Source organism: Girardinichthys multiradiatus, chromosome 7 (genome assembly GCF_021462225.1).
Source record: "Girardinichthys multiradiatus isolate DD_20200921_A chromosome 7, DD_fGirMul_XY1, whole genome shotgun sequence".
NCBI classification, from domain to species: Eukaryota; Metazoa; Chordata; class Actinopteri; order Cyprinodontiformes; family Goodeidae; genus Girardinichthys; species Girardinichthys multiradiatus.
Window position 1 is genome coordinate 12,901,389 of NC_061800.1, and position 19,371 is coordinate 12,920,759.

At 39.6% G+C, this 19,371-nt stretch overlaps 1 protein-coding gene across 2 annotated transcripts in view; it reads right to left on the reverse strand.

Moving 5' to 3' along the window:
- The window catches only part of zmym2 (zinc finger, MYM-type 2), a 38,054-nt gene extending 34,198 nt beyond the window's left edge, over positions 1–3,856 (reverse strand). The window contains exon 1 of one of the 2 annotated variants that reach the window (XM_047370031.1): positions 3,769–3,856. The gene's annotated coding sequence lies outside the window, so the exon portion shown is untranslated. Of the gene's footprint in view, positions 1–2,782; positions 3,052–3,768 lie in introns of those variants that run through there. The other variant, XM_047370030.1, reaches the window with a different exon arrangement.
- Positions 3,857–19,371: the final 15,515 nt, after the last annotated feature.

Consider the following 19,371-nt stretch of genomic DNA (forward strand, 5'->3'; position numbering starts at 1 on the left):
ACTTGCCAAATTGTTTTTGCCAATGCCAGCTTTTGGTGGAGGCACCTGTCCTGAAAATACTCATAAAGAGCAAAATTTGTCTAAGAGACAGAAAAGTGTAGTAGCTTCATTTCAGTCAGCCGACCAGCAGTTCACAGCAGGAAGTGGGGGAGGAGCACAATGTGATGGTGTGGGGTGGCATCTTCCTCAAAAGGAAAAACTAGGCTTCCAGGCAACCTAAATGCTGAGAGATAACCGAGACAGGATTCTGCAACCAGTGGCAACCCCATATATAAATTCTTATGCCCTTTTCCACTAGTCCGCTAGTCAGCAGTACGATACAGCTCTACTTGCTTTTAAGGCTTTTCTATGGTTCCACATAACCGTCGCCATTTTTAGTGCCTGCCTGCTTGCGGTCCCAGGCAAGCAGACCTGTGTTGAAAACACAATGTCAGACGACTGTAGGTCACTGATTGGGTAGGGGGCGGCATCACTAGTCATAGCATAATATAACTAATATCTTCAACTATTGCTGTACGCTGGGCTTATTGTATATATGACCACTATAGCAAGCTAGCATTAGGTAGCATTAGCTTACCCTCACACGTCCTCTAGTAGCTTGTGTGCTTTAGTTTGATACCACTCCATGGCTTCCCCACATTGAGATGGTACACAACTGTAATGGAAGATGAACCAAACCGTGTAGAGTAAAAATGTCCCAAGACGAGTAGAGTAGGTAAAAATTTAGAAGAGGCATTGGAGACCAAACTCCACCTTCTAAGATGTCAATGCTTGTGCCAGAGTAACGAACACAATTACCGGATTTACCACAAACGTCGGATGAAGACTAGATGCCATCTGCAGTATGTAAAAGAGCAGGTGACCAGCGAGAGGTGGAGGTACCAGACTTTTGTGGTTGTATACAGCTCTTCCAAGCATTACTGACATCCCTGTTTGTTAAATGAATAAACTGTTGAAAATGTAATCATTCAATCTAATAAATTACACCAAACAACTGTAAATCGCAGATTAAGTTGTTTGGCTTCGAGAGGAAGTGATTAAATTGTCATGGCAACAACCCACATACTCAACTCTGCTGCACAGTCCCATCTTTATTTTCCAAACAAATGTTGCATCATTTAAAGGAAAATAAACAGGCTTTCCAACGGTATGGGATTTATTCCCAAGAAGCATTGTCACAACAAAGAAATAATCAACAAAACAAAATTTTTTTACTTTTTGTGGCATGTTTTGTTACATTCACAAAAAAAAGACTGTGTCGGTGTAAAACATACGTGCAACTGCTAACGAGCAAGCATTAAGGGGCATTTCTGTCAAGCAGCGGGCTGCAGGCTTGCTACCTGAGCAAATAGGCCAACTAATTGACCGGCTAATATCAGCCTACTATACTTGTGTTACTCTATAAGAAGCAAAATGGTATAATATTCTGCGCAACAAGCACTAAAACCAATTTACCTTGTTGTTTATTCTATATTGCTTCTTTAGTTTATATATTAAAATGAATACAAAATTTTTTAATTTGTTACCATATTATCTATTCTATTTAGAATAAAACCAATTAGATCATACTCCACATTTTGTTTTACATGTTTGTGTTGGTAGGGTCTGCAAATACCACAAAATGTTTAATAATACAATAATCATATTCTGCGTTAATGCAAAACACTGAAGCAGAATGAGGAAGACTTGCCATCTGCTCACGTGACAGGAAACACACAACAAAACAAAATGTCAGTCCAGATCTTTATGTCATTTTTGGCAGTTCCAAAACTTAACTGCTCTGCAACCTCTTCTCCTAAAGCAGCTGCACATCGTAGCATTACCTTTGGAAGTAAGAACTAGGCTGATGTGAACAGACCACATGTGTTGAGGCAAATGCCTTGGTAACCAGTGGTAAAATACTGGGACATCTGGCACACTTCTCCAAAGCCAAGCTGAGCTGCAAAAAGCAATGAACGCTGGCTTTTCAGCCTGCCATCTCATAAACAGAGGACTCTAAGTGCAAAGCAGTGGTGCTGTGAAGGGGAAAAAATAGCCCGGTGTAGTCGGAGTTCAGACTGCAATGCAGAGCTGCGAGACAGTCTGCATGCACGTGGATGAGAGGAAAAAACGAGGATCCAGCACTAATGAGCTCTGACATGTAACCTTGCTCCCAACTTCGACACCAGGTGGACAGATAAGGAGGGCTGGTGCTGTAGAGAGACAAATCAGCATCTGCGCCACATCACCACCTCAACATAGGTGCTCCTCTAACTTTCCAACACCATCCAGCTCATGATGTTTTTGCAGCAGGTCACAAGGTGGGGACATGCAGCTTTTTGTGCTAAATGAGAAGATAGCATATCTTCTTGAAATTAAAAGCGTGAGATCATTATATAAGTCTTATGTCACTCAGGATATGATGCGTAATGCGCAGCCACCACAACATCCCCCAAGCAGCTGATGAGCTGAAAAACACCCTGTTCTGGTTACCTGGCAGCAGAAAGATGAAATTAAAACCCTGATCTACAGCTGATGGGCACTGGTGAGAAAAAATTAAAACATGACCACAGCAAGGCAGCATGAAGCAAGCTTTCAGGCGACAAACTGGTCGTGTCCTTGATAATTACCAGGACCTGGAACGACAACCATAGCAGCAAATGAGGTCTAGGGGCCCGATTACCGCGGGGACTACCCCTACCGATCCTCCTTCATTCCCCTTTTTATTTCAGCGCTTTATCCTAACTAACTTGATGAGGAAAGCTGCTCCAAAACTTTGATCAAAGACAGTAAAACCAACTACCTGGGCTGCGCAACTCTTCCATAAATCACCCGAGTTGAAGAAAATGCTAGCTTCCAAGTTGGTAGGGGGGGGTTCAGGAGAAACGTGGTTTGGTTAGGGTGTTCCGTTTCCACCCCTGCCCTTCCTGGCGCAAACAGCCATTGGATTAGCGGTGGATCGAGGGGAGGAGAACCGACACAGACTGCGCCATTGTTAAAACGCCGCTAAAAAACGACAACTTGCTAAAATTGAACCACATAGAAGCAAATTTAGGACACAATACACAGCTCGACAATCAGAAACAAAACCCCTAACGTCTGCAAACGTTTATAACCGCACACCCCATCTTGTTGGTTCCATTGGTCTGTCTGGTGCTCCAAATACTAATTACATCAAAACAGGTCCGGGATTCGGCTAAAAAGACCAATATTTATGATACCTGTCACGGTGGGGTTTTAATTGGAAAGTTAGCCTGCACATAGTCCACCCTGGCGCAATCAGTGGCAAAAATTCAGAACCACCACTAGGGGCGCCATTCGCCATACGCTTCACATGAACTGCCTTTATTTATGTCAGGCAATGGTGATGATAAACAGCAAGAAGCGAGTAAATCCCGGCGTTATATTTACATTATATGCTTGACGGTTACAGAAATCCAGGTGCTAGTCATTGGTCACATTACCAGAAACAAAATCGGCTCCTCTCCCACCCCCCTCCACATAGCCCCCACAACCCCCCAGCGGAAAACAGCACTGCCTGCTGTCCGCCATTAGGGAGCCAACGAAACAATACTGGAGACTAGAGGCGGCAGCGGCCACAGTAGACGGAGCCGGCCAGTAAAGCTAGTTAAATTAACAGTTTAATCAGCCTTTAGAACATCTCCTTTGGCCGCTGTGACTCCGCATAGGCTCCCCAGGAACCCCACTGGTACCCCGCACAAGTTCCCGAAACTTTAATCAATTAGGCACGAAAGTGGGAAATAAAATCCTTGTGGGATATATCCTTACCGGAGGAAAGCTCGAAACGTTGTAGCGCCACTTTTGTGCCTTGACATTAATCCGAGAGCAGCGCGTGCGCACTACGCAGAACTCTTCACGTTCCCTACAAAGATCTTCTATAAAACAAATGTCTTACTCCCTAATGAGTCCGTGTTCTCGTGAGTTTTTCAATCCAGAGAACAAGTCTCTTCAAATCCATCTTTCCTTGCATCAGGATGTAACCCTTTAGAGGTTAAAAGGATTTGATGTTTTCGTGTCTGGAGGATAGTGAATGTTAAACCACAAAATCCAACGCATTTTATTGGGATTTTATTTTGATTGTCCAACAGAAAGTAGCACATAACTATGATGTCAAATAATAAGGAGATATCCTTTTTTTTTTTTTTTTACAAATTTTACAAAAATCTGGTATGTTTAAAGAAATATCAAAAGACTTTGTTCAACTCTGGGAACCTTATATGAAAACCCATAGAAGCTGGAGGCTGAACATGTAGATCCTTATCTCATAACATTGCATTTTATGAAAATACAGGTTAATGTGACTATGTGAATGTATGTGTCTGTTCTGATTACAGGTTGAATTGTGTTCTTGTTCTCAATATCTATTTAAGTTGTATGAAGTGTTAAACAAAAAACCAATAAAAACATTGTGGGGAAAAAAAGAACCTGGAAAGTGTAGTATGGATATGTTTTTAGGCCCATTTACACCTAACACCCTAAATAAAATCCAGTCCAATAAATTCCCTTCAAAAGTCACCTAATGAGTAAATAGAGTGTAGCTGTGTGTGATTTTATCTCAGTATAAATAGCACTGTTCTGTAAAGACCTCAGAGGTTTGTTACAGAACTTTATTGAACAAACAGCCTCATGAAGACCAAGCAAGGAGTTCAATTCAACTGCTCACCTAGCAAAATATGACAGTCCGTCTATACTAACAGGACTGGTGAGGAAAGCATTAATCAGAGTAGCAGCCAAGAGACTCATAGTAACTGTGGAAGAGCTGCAGAGATCCACACCTGTTGACAGAACAGATGTTGACACTTTAATTTTATACTCCTTAAACCTGGCTGGAGAGTGCAATGGTTGATAATAATTTAAAAACACAGAGTTTCATTTAGGCAAAACTGCTAAATACCTTCTGATTTCTTACATTGTGTTGGTCTCCCTTATTAAATACAGATAAAAGTGCTTTGCAGTTTGCTGTTCTTAGATGCGCAAATAATCAAGAGTGTGTAAAGCTCAGCAATCAGCTGGGGAAGTTTTACCTGATATTTTTATGGATTCAAATTTGTTTGCACGATAAGAATTTCCAGAAACGATTCTCTGAGCAGTGAACAGCTTTCTGTCATTGGACGAGAACAGCCACCTCACCCTGGATTTTAGTGAGACAAAAGAGATGAGTGCAAACACAATGATCCAGTTTTCCATTCTGGGTAAGAAGATCTAAGTGGATGATTATTACATATCTCTGCCTGTTCACTTAGACAATAGATCATGTTTAACATTATTTGACATTAAACCTATACAAAGCTGAGGCTGTTTACAGAAAGGGACCGAGCAGACTCTTCATGACAGGGCAGTTCGGCACTTTGAACTTTTCCAGCAAATTTGGCACATATTTGGAGACTACAGTTTCTATACAACCATATGTGGGATCTGCAAAATCACAGCAAGTGACTTAACATAGCAGAACTATAGAATGTTTTAAAAGAGCTTAACCTTAGCCCCAGAGATGATTATGCAAAGATGTCTGTTGCATAATTCCTCATGTTGGGGTTCCTTCAGCCCCATTGCCATAAGGAATCTGTGTTCTATTAAGACTACATTTTAAGATACATATTTTAAAGAACTATTTATGATACTTTTAGGGATTGATTTGTTATTATGAATACATTTCTAGAATAATTTGTTTAACAAACATAAATCTCTTTCTGGAAGTGAGAAAACTATTTTTCCTTTAATTCATTTTTGAAAACTATTCCTGTAGTACAACATAAAGATACATGGGGGTAGCAGCATACTGTGGAGATGTGCATGACCTAAAAACAATTAGGAAATGAAGAAATCATCAATAGATTAATGGAGTAAAAGATATTAAAATGTAATTGCTAATTAATTTAATTATATACAGTGAGGAGAACAACTATTTGATACACTGCAGATTTTGCAGGTTTTCCCATTTGCAAAGCATGCAGAAGTCTTTTTAATTTTTAATCATAGGTACTCTTCAACCGTGAGTGGCAGAATCTAAAACAAAAATCCAGAAAATCACATTGTGATTTTTAAGTAATTAATTAGCATTTTATTGCATGACATAAGTATTTGATCACCTAACAACCAGTAAGAATCCCGGCTTTCTCAGGCCTGTTAGTTCTTCTTTAAGAAGCCCTCCTGTTCTCCACTCATTACCTGTATTAACTGCACCTGTTTTAACTCGTTATCTGTATAAAACACACCTGTCCACACACTGACTCAAACAAACTCCAACCTCTCCACCATGGCCAAGACCAAGACCAAGACCAAGACCAAGACCAAGACCAAGACCAAGACCAGAGAGCTGTGTGAAGACATCAGGGACAAAATAGTAGACCTTCACAAGGCTGGGATGGGTTACAGGAAAATAGCCAAACAGCTTGGTGAGAAGACAACAACTGTTAACACAATTATAAGGAAATGGAAGAAGTTGAAGACGACGGTGAATCTCCCTCAGTCTGGGGCTCCATGCAAGATCTCACCTCGTGGAGCATCAATGATCAGGAAGGTGAGGGATCAGCCCAGAGCTACAAGGCAGGACCTAGTCAATGACCTGAAGAGAGCTGCGACCACAGACTCAAAGAAGACCATTAGTAACAGACTACGCTGACATGGATTAAAATCCAGCAGCGCATCAAGGTCCCCCTGCTCAAGCCAGCTCATGTCCAGGCACGTCTGAAGTTTGCCAGTGACCATCTGGATGATCCAGAGGAGGAATGGGAGATGGTTACGTGGTCTGATGAGACAAAAATAGAGCTTTTTGGTCTAAACTCCACTCGCTGTGTTTGGAGGAAGAAGAAGAAGGATGAGTACAACCCCAAGAACAACATCCATACCGTGAAGCATGGAGGTGGAAACATAATTCTATGGGGATGCTTTTCTGCAAAGGGGACAGGACGACTGCACTGTATTGAGGGGAGGATGGATGGGGCCATGTATCTGGAGATCTTAGCAATCAAAAATCTTTGGAGGGAGCTGAAAGTCCGTATTGCCCAGCAACCGCCCCGAAACCTGAAGGATCTGGAGAAGATCTGTATATTGCTTCCTGGATGCCTTCCTCAGGAGGTGTTCCAGGCACATCCCACTGGGAGGAGGATATTAAATAAATATTAAGTTTTGTTTTTCTAATGTATCAATTATGGATTTTTGTTTTAGATTCTGTCACTCGCAGTTGAAGAGTACCTATATGATAAAAGTTAAAAAGACTTCTACATCCTTTGAAAGGGGGCAAACCTGCAAACTCAGCAGTGTATCAAATACTTGTTCTCCCCACTGTAATTCAATCCAAAGAGGCAATTAGGCTCAAAGTTATTCATCTGCCTCACAGATATAGATTTAAAGTTATTTTCATTCAACCACCAAGTTTGTTTCTTATTTAAAACACAAAAACATCTCTCAAAAGAGAAGGGGCAATATTATGAGGGAAAAAGGAAAATCATAAAGATTTTTGTCAAAGAAACGGCAAGTCTTTTCCATAAGCAGTTACCTGATTGCCTTTTTTGGCATTACTGCAATAAAGCTTAATTTCTGACCTGCTTTTTGCTTGTTTCTACTATATTTTGATGATTTATCTGTGGTGATGAGCTCCAAGTCATTGACGATAGAAGGCTTCCTTGCCATCAATATATTTATTAGATCCCCCCACAGATTCCGCATCAGATTCAAGCCAGGACTCTGGCTGGGCAGTTTCAAACAATAATTAAAGCTGCTAGCAGCATTGAATATGGAAGCAAATCGTTACCATATTTCAAATGAAAAAGCATTTTCAAATTTTACATTTCAAATTGAATTTTGGTATCTATTTGCTGGGGTACATTTTGAAAAATAAATCTCAAATGTCTTTCTTTTTCATTTTAATGAAGTGAAAGAATGAGCAGTCTTGAAGAAGAAAATTAAAATGCAAATAGGATTATTGATAACTAATTTCATTTATGAGTCAAACAATGCAGCCACATTCTTAAAATGAAAAAGCATTTCTGAAAATGCTTTTTCATTTGAAATATGGTAACGATTTGCTTCCATAATTGAAGGCCCTCGCAGCTCAGCGCAACTCGGCCTGTGCAGCGACCGCGGGAGCCTGGCATCGCCGCCTATGCATGAGCAACGAGGCTGCCATTCAATTCCACACATGGCCACTAGGAGGGACTGTGAGCGACATGTCATATGATGTTCGGACATGCATCTTTTCGGGAATCCCGCGGGACGGGAGACAACATTAGTAAAGATCACGTGATTGGGACGGTACAGGATAAAAAATGAACGGGAGCAGACGGGAGCGGGAGCTAACCAATAGGAGGGAAAATAAACTAGGATCAATTGTTAGCTAAAAACAGGGACCTAACTGGTCCTTCAAACAAAGAAATTGCCAAAAGACTAAATGAAGAAAACAAAAATGGGAGTGGCACAGGAGTAGGAGTCGTTCTGAATGGGAGCGGGATGGGAGTGGGAGTCAATTTACCAGGAGTAGGATGGGACAGGATTTTTTTTATTATGCTGGCCTGGGATTGGGATGGGACAAGACATTTTTCTGTGGGAATGGGATGGGACAGGAGAGAAAATCCACTCCCGTGTCACCCTCTAGTCTGCATTAGAACGACTCCCATTCCTGTGCTGCTCCCACTTTTGTTTTCTTCATTTAGTCTTTTGGCAATATCTTTGAAGGACCAGTTAGGTCCCTGTTTTTAGCTGTAGTAAAAGCCAGTTAAAGTAAAAAGAATAATAATGAAGAAATAATAAAATATCAAACAAGGAAACAGACCATGCCTATCTTAGCTGAATAAACAAAATGTACATAGTTGTATTTTACTTATTTATTAAGTGATTGTTTCCTTTGAACAATGACATCACTTTTATGTTTCAAGTTGCTGAAACGAAAGAAAAATGCACCTAGTAAGAGAACTGTTCTTGGTGAACAAAAGGGCAAAAAGGCATTACCTTCACAATTTAGAAAGTGTACCTCAATGGTTCACAGCCCTGGTCCTCAGGGACCCCTTCCTTGCAAGTTTTAGATGTGTGTCTGCTCCAGAACACCTGATTCAAATTCTGACATGATCTCCTATACAGGCATCAAGAATGGAGGGTCAAACTGGACAAAATTAATACAATAAAATCATCATTAAATAAATAAATGTTGTGAATGTCCCATAAGTGAAGTAAATGTAACATGAAAGAAATGTAACATTAAATGTGCCATTAAATTAAAGGTACCATTTATTTATTTAATACATCATTAGATACAATAAATGTACCATTATATCATGAAATGGACTATTATGCAATTAAATGTGCCACTGAATAATTAAATATAATTTTAAAGACGACATGACGTAATTAGTGGTACACTTAATATTTAATGATGTATTAAATAAATTGTACATTTAATGGTACATTCAATTTTTTTCTATTGCACAATGTATTTAATATCTTCCCTTGATGAAGCCTTTCTACAGAGCCCACAAGGGGACATGGGGGAATTTTTTTCTGTTGCGTCCCCACGCAATACTTTTGCGTTCGCTCGCAATACTTTTGCGTTCCCACGCTATAGTCTTTGCGTTATCTCGCAATACTTTTTGGGAGACCCATTTTTTAGATTTATTGAGTTTTATTTTGAAATTGGCCTTAAATAAAAAGGTCTTCAATCAGACTTAAAGACAATTATTATCCACATGCTGTCAAATTGCTGAACTCTGGACAATAATACTGCACGAGTGAGTTGAACGGTTCTTCTTATCCTAAGCATTTAATTGCATTGTTGACTGCATGTTAACCTACATATGACAAATAAACCATATCAATGCCATATCAGTGCTGTATGTTTTGTGAGCAGTTTGTCAAATGCACAGCTTTCTCAAGGCGATTAACAACTTTTGCGAGCGAATGCAAAAGTATTGCGTGGGGACGCGAAAAAAAAAAAAAATTCCCCCATGTCCTCTCCCGGGCTCTGTACCTTTCCCCTCTACTGTGGCAAAGGCTCTTAAATCTTTAGTGCACATGCGAGCAGTTTTGTTGGTCAGATGAAACTTGACACGTGATGGTACTTTTCATTTGATGAATGAAGAGATGCAGGGCTGATTTAATCCAGAATATGTTTTACAAGTGTCCCTTAATCACTGGTGAACTTGATTATGACTAAACACGTTTTACAAGCAGCAGACTGCGTGTTAAAACCGCTGCATTCAACTCTCCTGAAGTTCGGTAATATTTGCGACTTTCCTGTCAGCTCTATGAGTTTAATAGATGAGTCCTTACTTCTGACTTTACTTTGCAAACCCAGTTTTACCACGTCCAGTTCTACACCTGCGTTTGCTCCCTCCATTCTGAACGCAGGTGGAAAACATCGAGCAGAAGCACTGTTGGCTTGTGGGTCGTGTAGTTCGTTTGACACGCATTATAGTATATGCTTCTTGGAAAAAAACTACACAATGGCGGTGTCGATCCAAGTTTTTTTTTCTTAAAGTTTATAACAAAGTTTCCAAAGACAATTGATCCTAGTTTATTTTCCCTCCTATTGGTTAGCTCCCGCTCCCGCCTGCTCCCGTTCATTTTTTATCCAGTACCGTCCCAATCATGTGATCTTTACTAATGCTGTCTCCCGTCCCGTGGATCCCACGGGTCGCGGGATTCCGTGGGATTCGCAAAAAAATGTCAACCTCTAATGCAGAGTTCTCATCTGGCGAGAAGCATTTAAAATTTGGGGGAAATCCGACTTTCCAGATGGAAGCTGCTCTGCGTTTTTTATTAGTGGGCGGAGCTGAAATTATGTCATGAATTGACTGTGCCAACATGTTCAGCATTGATCCCTGATGATGTATACTACATTTTAAGTGGATCCGATGATGTATGAGGGAGATGGAGCACTTGAAATGTCCCAGGGGGTGCTGTTGATCCAAATTCCAATGTAATCCAATAGAGCTGTTTGGGGGCTGACAAAGATCAACCATATTGAGTTTGGAGTAAATTGGACCTTCCTGATGGAAGCTACACTCATTTGTTTCTTACTGGGCGGGGCTAAAGTGATGTCATCAATTGACTCTGTCAACATGTCCATCATTAACTCATGATCATGTATACTACATTTCAAGTGGATCCGACTATGTATAAGGGAGATAGAGCACTTGAAATGTCCTAGGGGGCGCTGTTGATCCAAATTTCAATGTAATCCAATAGAGGTGTTTGGGGGCTGACAAAGATCAACCATATTTATTTTGGAGTGAATGGAATACATGCATGTGTAATTGAGAGCCAAACGTATGGCCGTGGCGTGACATCAAAATTCACCACCCCATCATATCCACACCCTCCAGCCAAACCAGTCAGTATTGGTGACTGTCTAAGAGCATCATGTTATCTGTTACTTGGGACAGTTTCACATTGATTAGGTGAAGAACATCAAAAATTTACTCTCTAAAGGAAAACATGACACTTCCTGTTCTCAGGGGGTGGGACTTTGATGATGTCAGCATCTGATCAGTGAATATTGTTGAGGCCTAGAGGCAGATCGATCTCAGAAGGTTTCAGGTCTCTGTGACTTTCCTTGTAGAAGCTATATCAATTTAGTCTTTTATGATGAGAAGTCATATTTTGAGAGGTGGCCACGCCCACACGCTTTAATATATCAAAAAGCTTTTGATAACTTTTGATCCCCATTCCCTTAAGAGTATACTGAGTGATTTTCAACTCTTTAAGTCAAAAGCTGTAGGAGTTCGCTCAGATATGCGGGCTAGAAAGGCCAAAACCGGGGTCAAAATGGCAAATTCAATCCAAGATGGCCGACATCCTGTTGGGTTTGGACCAATGCTCCAAGAGACTTTTTTGTAGGTCTTGACAAGTTACATATGTGTACCAAATTTCAGAATCCTCAGTCAAAGCATGGCTTGGGGCTGATTTTTAAAAATTTTCTAGGGGGCGCTGTGGACAAATTAGGCCACGCCCACCAAATATGTCATCAGATCTCTGTTGGGGACTGGACTAGGATCAATCACATTGAATTTGGTGCCGATCAGATGATGTATGTGGAAATGTAAGCCAAACGTATGGCCATGGCGTGACGTTCAACTTTGCCGCGCCACCAGGGCCACGCCCTTTTATAAAAAGTCCCTGTGCTTCAAACAAAGTTAGACCCACTAGTTATCAGTCACCTGACACAGTTTCAAGTTGATTGAGTGTAGACAGCCAGATAGCGACCTTTCCCAGTAAAAAAAAAGTGACTTCCTGTTCTCAGGGGGCGTGGCTTTGATGATGTCAGCATATGACCCCATAGGATCGTCGGGAACCCGAAGGTCCTCCTTCATGCCAACTTTGGTGTGATTTGGCGTTTCTTTGGGAAAGTTATTGCATTTTTTCACTTTGGGCGCGAACGCCATTTTCGTGCCCCGGCCACGCCCCCTAAACATGGCCGAAAACTCACGATTTTGATAACTTTTAATCCCCCATGCCTTAACTGCATATTGACCAAATATGAAGCTGATAGATCAAAATCCCTAGGAGGAGTTCGTTAAAGTTCAAGGTGAGTAAAAGTGAAAAACGACCAAAAATTGGCCATTGATCCAAAATGCCCGACTTCCTGTGCGTTTTAGGGCATACCCCCAAGAGACTTTTTTTCTTGGTTTGAGGAGCTCTACCTGTGCCAAATTTCAGATCTCTACGATTTACGGTTCGGCCTAACTCACATTTGGGGGCGTGGCTAAGTGGTTTGGCCACGCCCACTGATAACGACATTAATGAACGAACATTTTCATCGCGGGACAACTTTGGGTAAAATCGTGTGAGTCCCCAAATTGCCCCGCAAAGACGCAAAGGAAAGAAAAAGAAAGAAAGAAAGAAAAATAGGAAATCCTACGATTACAATAGGCCCTTCCTGCTGGGGCCTAATAATACCTCTACTTAATAGGAACATCTTGGCAGAATTAGAGATTATTTTGAACCTAACTCTGCCAGCTATATGAAAAATTAAGAGCCCAACAGTATATTTCAGGTCTTGATTACTGTTAATTTAGATGATTAAGCTTTAAATCTTTTAAATGCAGAAATGTTGGCTGGAAAAATATTATATCCATGTACTAAGCTGTATATGCAACTGGTGTTTGATCGCTAGCATGTATCACTGCATCAGTGCAATGAGTCATGGAGGATATCTGCCTATGGCATTGCAGATATGTTAAGGAAACCCAGGTTACCTTGTTGCCTGCCTTCAGCTCATCTGCATTTAAAGCTTGTCATCAGAGGGAAGCGTGGAGTGCTCCAGATTTTCCTGCTAGACGCTTGCACTGACTTTGAAGCTAATAAAACACAGTGGAACAACACCTGTAGATAATGTGGGTCCCTAAATCATCATGGTTTTCCAGTTGGTTTGTACACCTTTTTCTACCACACTTTTTCCTTCTACTAAACTTTACATTAATTTTCTTGTATACAGCACTCCGTGAACAGCCAGTTTCTTCAACAATGACCTTTTTGGCTTACCGTCCTTGTGGAAGGTGTTAAAGACTACTGGAAAACTGTCAAGTCGGCATTCTTTCTTAGAGCTGTAAAGGCCACAAAATAGTCTTCACAATTCTGTATTTAAACCCTTTTTGTAGTGGTTTTATGTAATATTCTAATTTTCTGAAGAACAGGATTTTGCGTTTTGCTTAATTGTAAGTCAGAATATTGGCCTGTATACCTAAAACTTTACCAAAACGTGTCCTGTGATGCATTTTTTCTGTAACCAGAAGCAGAGACAGAGTGAGCCCTCTCTCTTGTATTACGGTCTTCGAAGGCCAACTATTTTTTCTTTTCGTTTTTCAACATTTATTTCGCCGCGCAAGCGCAGCAGCAGCAATCAGCGGTGCATGGCTGGCAATTACAATGCCCCATTACGTTAATTGCATTTTATCGATGCATATAATGTCTCTCATGACAACTGACTCGCAGTTCAGCTCGGAATTGAGCGTTTATTAAAGTTGGGAAGGTTTTTCTCTCATAGGTAAAACAAGCTGCAGGGTTGCACAGAGCGTGGGTCCAATCAGAAGCAGGGATCAGGGTTGAGAGAGTTCATGTTCTCAGCTGTGTTGGTCGGTACAACGTCGGATTTCCTTACTAATTTCATCCAGACGTAGGCCAGACTGCAGATCCGGGGGAAACAGCTAATAACCTCCAAGCTTTAGTTAAAAATGCAGCCTTAATAATTTTCAGTTACACAAAACTTACATGATGCGGACAAAATACATTTTTGTGCGAGAAGAACTTTTCTCTGATCAGAGCAGTGTTTAATGGGATGACGGCTTTTGTTGGGGTTATGCTGGTGCGTTTTGTGAATAGATGATCATGTTGGCAACATGGCGGACCAGGTGCGTTCAGATCTCACTGAAATGTGCAGATCTGATTTATGTCCTGAGATGATGGTGCAGAAAACACCTCTCACGTTGTAGCCCCACAAGCGTCGGAACTTCAACAGATGAAGCCATGAAGCAGATTCAGGATACATAATTTTAAATTGAAATGAGTCACATGGAGTCGCTGCTGGGGTTGCCAGATCTGCCCATTGTGTCCTGCACAAAATGTCTGAGATTTCCGCTTGCATACATGCGCAAAGAAAAGCGAAATATTTGTACAAATTTACACTGAGTCCGGCTACAACCTCCAGTCATGGTTAAATTGATGTTTTATTCATTTAACGCCGAGCGTGGGTTTGTGTGCGCTTCAGAACTGAATGATTTTAAAACAGGCATTGCAATCCGTATCTTCAATACAGAAAGCACTAGATTTTGCACACGATTCAGCTTGTTTATATAGCCCAAAATAACACGTAATTTCAAGGCACTTTATAAACAGGTCCAGTTCATATGCAGTTATATAGAATTCAGTTCAGTCCTAAGGCAGTTCATTACAATTCAATTATATATTCACATTTAGATCCAACAGTTGACCCTAATTAAATCATTTCAGTTCAGTTTATTTATGTAGCTTCAATGCAATCTCAAGCAGCTTTAGAAGACAAACGGATCCAAGTTATTTCCAGAAATATAGGATCTAACTAATCAACCACTTACAGTTTGGTCCTAGAACAGTCAAATTCAGTTTCAAATGCCACTTGGAAACATGATTATTTGTCAAATAAAGCCCAGCTAGAAGCATTAAGTCACTGACTTTGCAGCAATCTCCCATTCTGAGCAAACATGTGGTGACAATTGAAAGGAACAACTTCCCTTTTCACAGGCAGAACCTCTAGAAGGTTTTTCTTGCTTGAGTATCTATCTGCAGCGAATGACGGGGGGTTTGAGAGGATATAGCAGATATAGAACAGCAGACATAGAAAAGAACAAAACAAATAAGTACTGAGTACTTTTTAATGTTGCACTAATGCTAACAATAGCTCCATTAGTAGCTTCTTCTAGGAAAGAAACGGTTAAAGAGAAAAGCACTAAGTTGGGAGTTCTCTCTATAAATTTGGTTAAAATTGTTGATGGCAGCAAGAGAGAGAGAAATAAACAAAGTTAATGGCAGCAATACCAATAATATTTACCTTCAGGTTGGCGCTACAGAGCGCTGTCTGCTAAAACCAGCCTACAGAGACAGTTTCTTCCCCCAGGCTGTTTCTCTGATGAGTTCCAGAACGACATCATGCATACTTGGACTGATTTTATTATATAACTTATTATATTCCATTGTGAAGTAAATTGTCTTTATATGTACATTTAAAAAATATATTCTTTATTATTGAGAGCAAAGTGTACCAGAGTCAAATTCCTTGTTTGCCTGCACAAACTTGGCAATAAAGCTGATTCTGATTCTCTGATCTGATTCTGAATAACTGCATATGAGGATAACTGAAGAGTAGTAGGAGAAAGTAGCACAGTGAGAAAAAGTGGTCGCCATGTCCTCCAGCGGCCTAAGCTTAACTACAGAGATAGTTCAGGAAAACCCCAGCTACCCTGACTATAGCTTTGTATAAAATAAAATGAACTGAGCCTAGTTTTTTTTTATTAAGATTTTTTCTGTGGCATTAGTGGCCTTTATTTTTTATTTTTTCTGAAACAATGCAGGTAGTAAATGGGGGTGGAAGACTGGCAGGCAAATGTTGCCAGGGCTCAAACCCAGGACAGCCGGATCTAGGTCTAAAGCCTCCGTACATGGGTTGCACACTTAACCCACTGTGCCACAAGCGCTGCACCCAGAGCCTAGTTTTAAATGACGACAAGGTGTCTGCCTTATGGACAAAACCTAGGAGCTGGTTCCAAAGGAGAAGAGCCTGACAACTAAAACACCTGCCTCCCGGTCTATTATCAGGGATCTGCAGATTGAGAATGTAGCTCTGTGAGAACAAACGGAACAAGCTCATCTTTAATACAATATGTATTATTCAGGGCTTTATTTGTAAGAAGAACATTTTAAATTTGGAATTCCTTAAGAATACCTGGAGAAGATCTAAATTTAAAGATAATTTCCAAATATTTCTTAAATCAGATACTGTGCCTGAGCAAAAATGGTTTTCATGTTTTGAATAAGTAGATACAGCATTATTTTGTTTCTATTATTTACAGTCCTATGAAATTAGTAGTTTTTTTTTTTAACTATGTGACACCTGTCTCCAATATTTATTAGCTTTAAACTTCAATATTTGTTGCCTTACATTTTATCACATTATTGTAATGTATGTTTCCCAGCATTTCTTTCTGCAAAGTTGATCAATAAACAAGTAAAGCTTTGTAATCTGGACCACCTTAGTTTTCTACATCGCATGTGCTTCCTTTTATGGTGGGAGAGCCTGAAGTAAAAATGCTATGGTTCTAGGTTTCACTTTAGTCCTGATCTAAAGAACTTTCACATAATCCTATAATGAAATGGATCAAGCATCTTACTACAGAACCCATAAAGTTAAATATTAAGATCACCCGCCTAAAAACAGTTTTTAACATCAGACTTAAATCTTTTAACAAAACAGAGGAAGGGACCAACAATAAAGCAGGGTTTTTAAGAAACCTACAATGCTCTCCAAAACTATTTTTTTTAATTTGATCATTTAACAACCAAAAGCTTGAATATACAGTAGCTTGTATAAGTATTCATACCCCTTAACCTTTTCCACATATTGTCACACTACAACCACGAACATAAATTTATTTCATTGGAATTTTATGTGAAAGACCAACACAAAGTGGTATATAAATGTGAAGTGGAAAGAAAATTATACATGATTTCTTGAATACTTTTACAAGCCACTGTATTTCAAATGGATTTTATGTGATAGGCCAACAGAAAATGGGATAAATATGAAATGGAAAGAAAAGGAGGCATACAAATCTGACACATTTAGTGTGCATATGTATTCAACCCCTTGAGTCAATACTATGTCAAGCCACGTTTCAATGCAGTTACAGTTATAAATGCTTAATGGTATGTCTTAACCTGCTTTGTCTAGAAACCGATATATTTTGCTCATTCTTCTTTGCAAAATAGCTAATGTGTAGTCCAACTGATTAGAGCGCCTCTTTGAATGTCAAAGTTTAAGTCTTTCCACATATTCAGGTCTGGACTTTGACTAGGCCATTCTTAGAAATTAAAATACTTTGATCTAAACCACTCATTGTAGCTCTGGCTGTATGTTTAGGGTCATTGTCCTGCTGGAAAGTGAACTTCTGCATCAGTCTCCCTTCTTTTGGAGCATCAAACTGTTTTTATTTCCAGAACTGTACTGTATTAAGCTCCTTTTATCTTCCCATCAACTCTGACCTACTTTCCAGTTGCTGTTGAGGAAAAGCCTACCCACAGCATGATGCTGCCACCACCATGGGGAGGGTGTCCACTTTTAGTTTTCACTACAAAACAGAGAAACATCTTCTAAGTATAAAAACATCAAAAGCCTTCTATAAAATATCCCCCCAAAACATTTGTCCTTAATATTGGGTTTTACTTCAATAGAGCACAAAGGAATGGACCAACAATGAAATTCTGTGTTTAATTGACCTATACAGTAGCCAAAAGAAGAATGCAGCATAATTTTGAACTGACTTGGACAATTCTATGTCACACTTGGCTTTTCATGGTTCTAAGAGCAGTTTTTGCTGCAGATCCTATGCTTACGTGTCCATTTTCTTTAAATAATATCCAGAATGCTGACTGACTGTTCTGACCTCAATATGTTTGCTCTGTGGTGGTCAACCCCATATGACTGACTCCAAATAATTCACTGTTGCTTCCAGACAAGGCCAACATAAAGCATGTTTTTTAATCAAACATCTAAAATGAGATTTGAGGGATCATTAAAAGATTTCCAAAGGGCTTGAAATTATATTGAGGCAGGGACACACCTAAAATAAGTGGGACACTAGGGCCTGAGCAACGGCTTTGTAAAACACTGCTCTAACTAATCCCCTGCCCTTGTTTTCATATAAAATATTAATGTCCGTTCAAATTTAGCCCTTTGTGCACCAAAATTCTTCCAGGATTGGAATGTGGAAGTGAGCATTTAACTGGCCTAATTTCTACATAACCAGGTTCTACTTAGAAGATTTAAACATTTAAATTTTATTTACAATTTACAGTTAATGGCAGCCACAGCCACTGGCAGGAAAATATTGTTTAGTATGATGCTTGATGTCACACTGAAAGGTAATTTTCTTCATTTAATGAAGTAAACCATTTCCCCAGTGTTAGTTTGGTTATATTTCCCCAGAATCATGTTATCCCTTAACATGATTCTGCCACCACCATGGTTCACTGTGGACTGTTGCTTTCAGGATAAGAGATCTTAGGTTTGTGCATGTAACTTGATGTAGATCCGTACACCCAGTTAAGTTCCCAAATCAATACATTTTATTTTCAACAAACAGGCTCCCTTCAGACTAACAGTGTTTATCTATAATCATACACACTACTCCTATGCTTTCTGTGTTTGTCATTTTTGGTCCAGCACCCAATCTGAGGAATCTGGTTTGAACTTATATATTTAGGTATTTTCCTTTTCTTTTACTGATGCAGTTTTTTTTTTTTTTTTGCCAAATCTTCCACAAAGACTTTCTATGTGGTGTTTACAGCTTATTATATATAAGCAATCCGTTAATTACAGAGCAGAATATTACAATAGAAAATATAGCCCTTTTTAGCTTACGAACGTATTGATACCCCTTGAACTTTTTCACATTGTGTCACCTATAGCCACAAACCTCACTGTATTCTATTGGGACTTTATAGGACTGACAACACAAAACAGTGCATAATTGTGAAATATCAAAAATTAAAAATATTTTTTAAAATTTGTTACAAAGGAAAATTTGGAAAGTGTTGCATGTACTTGTATTCATAATAAACACAATTTAGAAACACCTTTTTGACATAATTACAGCTGCAAATATTCAGTTTTGTATATCTAGAGACTATATT